At 39.9% G+C, this 8,777-nt stretch overlaps 1 pseudogene; it reads right to left on the bottom strand.

Moving 5' to 3' along the window:
* Positions 1-451: 451 nt before the first annotated feature.
* On the bottom strand, positions 452-4,872 carry LOC147450058 (uncharacterized; annotated as a pseudogene).
* Between the last annotated feature and the right edge of the window lie 3,905 nt (positions 4,873-8,777).

Consider the following 8,777-nt stretch of genomic DNA (forward strand, 5'->3'; position numbering starts at 1 on the left):
ACACTTATCCCCACTTTGTACCTTTATGGTGATACCATTGCTCAGCCTACCAGCCACCCATAGGAGTCGGTAGCACTCCTATCAGTTCTTTGTTTGTAGTTTTCTTGTTTGTACCCAGACTTGGTACTAGACTCATCATTGTAATCAGTTGGTCTCATAGGTCATTTTGGCCTCTTGTAGACGTTAATATATCATTTCATTTCATTTCTCTCTCTCTCTCATGAGTGGGATGTAATTCTAATTCCATAAGTTTTCCAACACTCATTAGTGTCTCATGGTTTCAAGGCATGGTGAGTATCTTTCCCTTCTACAACACCACCTAATTCTCTCTCTCTCTTGTGCTTACCATAATTGTCTCTCTGTCTTTGTCCGTCCCTGTCTCAGCCTTTGATCCTTATCTGCTTCGTATCTTAATCAGTAAGTATAACCATCAGGAGTTTTAAAATCAAGATCAGTGTTGCGCCAAAATGTTTTGCAGGCAGCAAAGTATAGCTGGCATTTTCAAGGGGATTTTGTCTAGTTCTTGCAGGTCTGCGGAACTACGTATTGCCTGCTCTTCTGTGATACTCAGACCTGTTGAAGATGATTCAGTTGAATCACTTGAAGATGATTCAGTTGAATCACTTGAAGATGATTCATTTGAATTACTGTCTTCATTGTTTTTAGGTCTTCTGTCTGGGTGTTGCTTTTTTGCCCTCTGTTGACCTGTTGAAGCTGACATAATTGAATCTCTGTCCGCTGCAAGGTTTACTGGTGGAATATCTGGTGCCCTGCTCACTGGGTTGGCACCTTTTACTGGTAGGCGCCGATAATCGGACCTGTTGAAGATGATTCATTTGAATCATTGTCTTTGTTGTTTTTAGGTCTTTTGTTTTGTATTCTGTCCGGGTGTCGTTGCCTGTTTGCGTTTGTTTGACCTGTTGAAGGTGAGATGATTGAAGCTTTTTCCACCGCAAGGTTCATCAGTCGAATATCTGGTGCTCTGCTCATTGGATTCTAATTCTTTACTGGTACGTGGGGATATTTTTTAGAGCCCAGATCAGTAGCCCTTCTGATGGCGGGGGTTTAAGATTGGTTGTTGCCTCTCATTGCAGCCAAAGATGTGGCTGGAGAGAGCACATCCTTCTGGGTAGTGTGGTCCTCCTTGCAATTGTCTCATTCACTGGGTGGCTTGAGCCTCTTAAGCTTGGAAATGCCTCTCATTGTGGTTAAAGATGTGGTCGGTGAGAATACGCTCCTCTTGGTAATGTGGTCCTCCTCGTCATGATTGCCCCATTCACTCGGACGCTGAAGCTGCTTAAGCTCGGAATTGAAAGTCTTCCAATGTGTCTCAAACATGCTGGACATAAGATGTGCTATAAAATGAGGATCCTGATCCTTTGGATTATACTTGGCATTTGCAAATGTCAGTCGTACATCTTTAGCATATTGCTGCGGAGATGTGTACTCGTTTCTCTCAAGTTTTTGCTTTACGGTATCCAAATCCATGGGGTTTGTGATGATTTGGTGGTAACCAGGTAAATTTAGCTTGACAGCGTCAACTGGTTGAAGAAAAATCCAGGCATGGGTATGCTCTTCTAGTCTTTTCAAAATTGCTGCACAGCCTCTCATCCAACATGGCGTTGTCCGGTCATTATTATCAATTTTTTGCCGCTTTTCTGCAGGCGACTGATGCCATGGTTGGAAAGCACGTTTTGTCCCATTCTTTGCTATAGATATTGGTTTGTGCTCTGTGCATCAATGGCATTAGACAACTTGTTCCATTGCACATGAGAGAGAGAGAGAGAGAGAGAGAGAGAGAGAGAGAGCTCCTTCCAGTAAGGAGAGCCGCTTCTATTTCCAGCCTAGCCAGAGAAATTGCCATCTCGGAATAAAAATCGTGGTGAAGCAACCACGTAGGACTCCGAACAATGATGATTTGGCGACATGATCATTTCTTCGAATAAAACAACTCAAAATACCTTACTCTGTACATATTCGCTCTCACACAACACTATTACTTACTACTGACCTGGCTCTATACCATCACTATTAGGTGGAATCTCCAAGAGATTCCATTGTGTCAAGCATTAAGTCTTGAACGAGAGAATTGGGCAGACACAAACGATAGGCGATCGAGCTCATGACGTTTTGCTTGCCAGCAAGGTCTTCGCTCTGAGCCAGTTCCGAGAGCTCACGTCGTTGTAGTCGATGCAATAAATTACATAAAAACAAGGCAAAGATTTACGATGGCTTACAGAAGAGAGAGAGAGAGAGAGAGAGAGAGAGAGAGAGAGAGATACCTCGACTCCAACGAAGTGAGAGAGTGAGGGACATTCCCATATGCACACATTAAAATTCAAAAACGTTCAAATGTCACATGGAGAACATCCAACAAAAAAGTTGAAAAAAAATCCTTAGTTGTGACTTTTTTAAAAGCTAATCCCTAATAATAATACATGCACTAAAGTAATAAGAAGACATTTGCATATCAAAAGCAAAAGTTGAAAAAAAAATCTTAGTGGTAAAAAAATTCTTTCATTTAAGGACAATTTATAAATTTTTAGTTAAAAATTGTCTGTAAAGAAAATAAATTTACAAGAAAAAAGTATGGTTAAAATCAAAAAATTGACAAGAAAGTAATTAGATCTTTAAATGAAGAGACCCATTTATAAACTAAACAAAGGTTAAAAAAAAGTCAAATGAGCATTAAATAAAGGGACCAAATTACAATGATGAAAAGAGACACTTATATTATAAAATAAAAATATAATCTTTATAAAACTTATAAATTAAACAAAGATTTAAAAAGCAAAAAAAATCAAGTGAGCATTAAATAAAGGGACCAAATTACAATGATGGAAAGACCCATTTACATTATAAAAATAAAATATAACTTTTATTAAACAAAGAAGTCAATTGAGCATTAAAAGAAGGGACCAAGTTGAAATGATGAAAAAACCCATATATATTATAAAACAAGCTCATTTGACATGTGTCACCAATCCGTGATTCTTAATCAACAATACAAAAAGTACACTAATTCTTCACCCACTCTCCTATGGCCTTCTGAAGGCCAAAAACTATCGTTTCTTGCCTCAGCTCCTCTATGTGTCTTCTGCCCCTCTAGCTGCCACCTATGGCTCGTCCCTTTTTTACCTTGCCCTTTTTATAACAACCAGGAGGATCCGTTGAGATTCCGCTTAAAAAAATCTTCCCAAAATCGTGAAGACATCGCTCTCTAAAAAAGAAATCCATAAAGTTTAGGATTCCCTTGGAATATTCTGTGTCCCCATCCCCTACAAAAATCCACCTCAGCAGAGGGCCCTACATTCCCCCAATCCTCCGCATAATCCTCTGTGAGCCCCCCCCCCCCCCCTCCCAACGGGACTAAGTGACACGGACATGGGAGGGTGGTATCTATGGTGAGGCGATTGTGGACCATAGATCTTGGCGGTGGCGTCGAAAGTAATCTAGGTACCTTAGATTGCTTTTAATGTCGCCGCCTTGCACACACGTTTCAAGTAGATTAGGGCCTGCATGCTTCAAAAGCGCACACAAGATGAAGTGGTTAGGACATGTGCCTCACAAGGGTGAGGTCACATGCTCAAATCCTACGGGTCCAAAATGGGGTACTCTAGATTACTTTCGAAATGTGGGTACTCTAAATTACTTTTTGTAATTTAGCCCACAATCCCCCCCACTGTAGATCCCACCGTCCCATGGCCGTGTCACTGAGTACCTACACCCCCCCCCTCTTCGTCCCTCTTTATGCGCCTCCCTCTCTCCTCCACGCATGTGCCCTCCTACCTCCTCATCCCTCTGCAGAGACCACCTTGTGTGAGCTCGCCTTGTTGGTGCTCTTTGTCTGCAGACGAGAGAGAGAGAGAGAGAGAGAGAGAGAGAGAGAGAGAGAGAGAGAGACTCTGCGTCGAGCGTATAAAGACATAGAAGTCGATGAGAGAACTTTTACCAGAGAGCGAGACAACCCACCTCTCAATCATCCCATCGTGTATCCTTCCGCGCCTTTTTCGCTTGCCACCTCAACCTCACCCTTTCCTTTCGTTTACTCCAAGCACTGAAATTTCTTCAAATTCCACCTAATTTGCCACCTCACCCTTTCCTTCGTTTGCTCCAAGCATTGAATCGTCTTCAAATTCCACCTAATTTGCCTTTTTTTCAAAACCGACCACACATTGTATGAAAAGGTTTACTTAATGGCGCTAAAAAAAATAAAAGGCTTTTCTACTAGCTCTAAAGGTTTGAAAATGCTAGAGGAAAGAAAATTAAGAAGAAAAACACATATGTGTAAGGTGGATTCGATCATCTCTATTTATACGCACACAAATTTTTTGAGATTGGGAGACTTAATCAGATTTTTAATTTTTTGAGATTGGGGAGACTTAATCAAATTTTTAGAAAAATTTATTTTATTTGTTGCTTTCAAAGAGATTTTGGATGTCTCCATCGACTTATCCAATTCTCGGCTTGACTCACTGAATCCAAGCAACAATGCCAAGGATAGTCTTTATATTCATCCATGCAATTATGGCATCCGATATTCCATATACTTTGATCCTTTACCTAATGCGTCCTTGAAAAAATAATTTATTCAAAGACGAGAAATATTAGAATTGGAATGTCTGGGACACGAGTTCAACGACACTTATAGTTACACAATACATCTCCCATGTATTACGAGACCATTCTCAATCTAGATGGACTAGACGATTTCTAATGAATACAGGGTTTTATCCGAGGCTTAGCTTCGAAATACAAAACTAAGGTTAAGCCTCAGTATTCGAGGACCTTATCTAAGTCCATTGAATCTGTTTAGTCTTTCATGATACCTTCATATGAAACCTTATACGATCGTTTAACATTTACGGTCATGCACGGAACATTTGATGTCGTTCTTGCGCATATGCAATTGAAGCTTCAAGGAACTTGTGGAGAAAGTGTGTTTCTTTGAAGGATTAGAATTTATCTACTTCATATGTGATCGACGATCGACGATCGAGCTCATGATGTTTCGCTTGCTAGCAAGGTCTCCGCTCTAAGCCAGTTGCGCAAACTCACATCGTTGTAGTCAATGCAATGAATTACATAAACCCATCGTTTCTTGCCTCAGCTCCTCCACGTGTCTTCCGCCTGTCACCTTTACATACTATCTTTAAGCATAAAATGATGTTATAGTTGTGTGATTATAAAATTTCATCCCAAGGACTATCAAATTCTCAAAATGTGTCGGACATATTCGCTCTTTAAAAACGAAATCCATAAAGTTTAGGATTCCCTTAGAAAATTTGTGTCTCCACCCCCTCCAAAAATCCACCTCAGCAGAGGGCCCTATGTTCCCCCAACCTTCCGCGATAATCCTTTGTCCTTGAGACTAAGTGACACGGGCATGGGAGGGTGGGATCTACAGTGAGGCGATTGCGGATCGTAGATCTTGGCTGTGATGCCGAAAGTAATCTAGGTACCCTAGATTACTCTCCATGTTGCCGCCTTGCACACATGTTTTAAGTAAATTAGGGCTTGCATGCTTCAGAAGCGCACACAAGATGAAGTCGTTAGGACATGTGCCGCAAGGGTGAGGTCACATGCTCAAATCCCACGTGTGCAAAATGGGGTACCCTAGATTACTTTCGAAATGTGGGTACCCTAGATTACTTTTTTAAATTTAGCCCACAATCCCTCACCGTAGATCCCACCCTCCCATGGCCGTGCCATTTAGTACCTACCCCCCTCTCTTTATGCGCCTCCCTCTCTCCTCCACACATGTGTCCCCCTACCTCCTCACCCCTCTACAGAGATCACCTTTTGTGAGCTCGCTTTGCTGGTGCTCTTCGTCTGCAAGAGAGAGAGAGAGAGAGAGAGAGAGAGAGAGAGAGAGAGACGAGCGTATGAAGACATAAAAGTCGGTGAGAGAAGTTTTGCCACAGACCGAGACAACCACCTGTCAATCATCCCATCGTGTATCCTTCCGCGCCTTTCTCGCTTGCCACCTCAACCTCTCCCTTTCCCTTTGTTTACTCCAAGCACTGAATCTTCTTCAAGTTCCACCTAATTTGCCACCTCACCCTTTTCCTTCGTTTGCTCCAAGCACTAAATCTTCTTCAAATTTCACCTAATTTGTCTTTTTTCAAAATCGGTCACACATTCTATGAAAAGTTATACTTAATGGCTCTAAAAAAAAATAAAGGCTTTCTTATTGGCTCTAATGGCTTGAAAATGCTAGAGGAAAGAAAATTAAAAGGAAAAACACAAATGAATAAGGTGGATTCGACCATCTCTATTTATATGCACACAAAAGTTCTTTTGACTTTCCACCTCCATGGTCTTTTCATTTTCTAAACTCACCCTTCACTTATGCACTCCAGATGTTTTGAAAGAATTTTTAATTTTTCAAGATTGGGAAGACCTAATCATTTTTTTAGTAAATTTAATCTTATTTGTTGCTATTCAAAGGAATTTTTGGATGTCTTCATTGACTTGTCCAATTCTCTTCATTGACTTGTCCAATTCTCGGCTTGGCTCAATGAATCCAAGCAACAATGTCAAGGATAGTCTTCATATTCATCCATGCAATTATGGCATCCGATATTTCATATACTTTGATCCTTTACCTAATGCGTCTGTGAAAAAATAATTTATTCAAAGAAGAAAAAGATTAGAATTGGAATGTTTGGGACACGAGCTTGATAACAATCTTATAGTTATGCAGTACATCTCCATGTATTACGAGACCATTCTCAATCTAGATGGACTAGACGATTTCCAAATGAATACATGGTTTTATCTGAGGCTTAGCTTCGGAATACAAAACTAAGGTTAAGCCTCAGTATTCGAGAACTTTATCTAAGGCCATTGAAACTGCTTAGACTTTCATGATACCTTCATATGAAACCTTATACGATCGTTCGACATTTACGGTCATGCACAGAACATTTCATGTCATTCTTGTGCATACTTTGGTTGTTTTTTTCCTTCTTTTTAGGTTGCAATGGAAGCTTCAAGGAACTTGTGGAGAAAATATGTTTCTTTGAAGGATTAGAATTTATCTCCTTCATATGCACAAAATTGATTCCCTTCTACTCAACTTCCTGCTAGCCATTTGTTGCTAGTAGGTGTGCTCGAAATTTGCAAGGAAGTATGAGAACTCTAGGTTAAACATTGGCTTGATTTCAACCTTGCGGTGATGTACAATACGTTAAAGAAATTAAAATAGCATGTTGTTGGGTGTCTCCTGAGAGCAAGGCAGCTCCTCTTCAATCTCAATTTGATAAGGGTCCATTTTGTACTCACAAAAAGAACTTTGGCTGAAAAACATGAAGGTAATGACTAGGTGTTCTCTGGCTATAGATAGAGAGCACTCATAGTCACAAAAACAATGATGGGTAAATAGGCGGTTCATATTTATAGGCTTCTGAAAAGGCCCGTAAATATGTGATAGAGAGCACGTTGTAATCACAAAAACGATGATGGGTAAACTGGCGATTCATATTTATAGGCTTCTTAAAAAGCCCATGGTGACGTGATGGCCACCTTCCTGATTACATAGAGTAAGGTGCATTTAATGCCATACAAGGTTCAATGCAACCTCTAACTAAACTTGTAGCACGTGTATGGTTAATCATTACAGCTGAACTTTTTAATCACCGACACAATATCAACACCCTGGCTACACAAACTTGGCCTTTGAGTGATTTGTGTGCAAGACAAAAAGATTGAGCAGAAAAAATGGAAGGCCAAGCTATCCAAGAAGTTACATGTCGAGTTAGAAGAGGCAGAGTGGAAGCTCTCGAAAGTTAAAGCAATGGTGGCAAAGCTCACAAAGGAGTTAAAACAATCTCAAAAAGTAGCCATTGTAGCAACAATGTGTGCAAAGCCACAGGAGAAGAAACCCCCATCAAGCCACAAAAGATTAAATACTAAGAGGAATAGGAAGACAAGTAAGAAGTTTATAACTTTCTTCTAAAACAATATGAAATTATGAGCTTTTTGTTTGAATCTATGATCCTTTTTGTTATGTCCATCTTTCCTGATCCGTCTACTTTTGTGTGTGCTTTGTCACGCCACAACATGAGAGGGTCCCTCCAATTTTGCTTACACCACCCCTCTCGCGTTTTGGCATGGCAATACAAAATTATATATATATATATATATATATATATATATATATATATATATATATATATATATATGTGTGTGTGTGTGTGTGTACACGCACATACACACACACACACACGCACACATCTTAATCTTAATCCATAGTACTCCCTGATTGCTTCAGGGAGACCATTTGGATTGGAGTTTTATTGTTTAATATTGGTCAAGCACTCATGCAACACATGCATGTTACCTTTTGGACATTAATCACCTACACATACAATCTCCAAAGACATGTGATCTATTTGGTGGATATGTTATTTGCCTTTCTTTCATGCATTTAATCATATGATAGTAAATTACCCTACCTCTATTGTGTAGTACACACTTTTGGGGTTAATACCCTTCCTTGCTATACTCAATACATTAAGAAAAATATGAGCCCTCTAGAGGTCCTTTGGGATTAAGATTAATTAGAGGCCAGTTAATGAGAAGAGGGTGGTGGACACACTCTATGCTCTAAAAAAAGTAAAGGGATAAAGTAGTCTTACACTTCTTAATGGCCTCTTACCTAGTGAGAAGGTGGAGGAAGCAACCAAAACCTCCAAGTTTTCCTCTATTTTGATCCGGTTTTGAAAAAACCCTAAAAAATTGAAATTTTTATAAAATTTTGAAAATCTCATCTT

Source organism: Adiantum capillus-veneris, chromosome 9, assembly GCF_014529385.1.
Source record: "Adiantum capillus-veneris isolate H3 chromosome 9, ASM1452938v2, whole genome shotgun sequence".
Taxonomy (NCBI): domain Eukaryota; kingdom Viridiplantae; phylum Streptophyta; class Polypodiopsida; order Polypodiales; family Pteridaceae; genus Adiantum; species Adiantum capillus-veneris.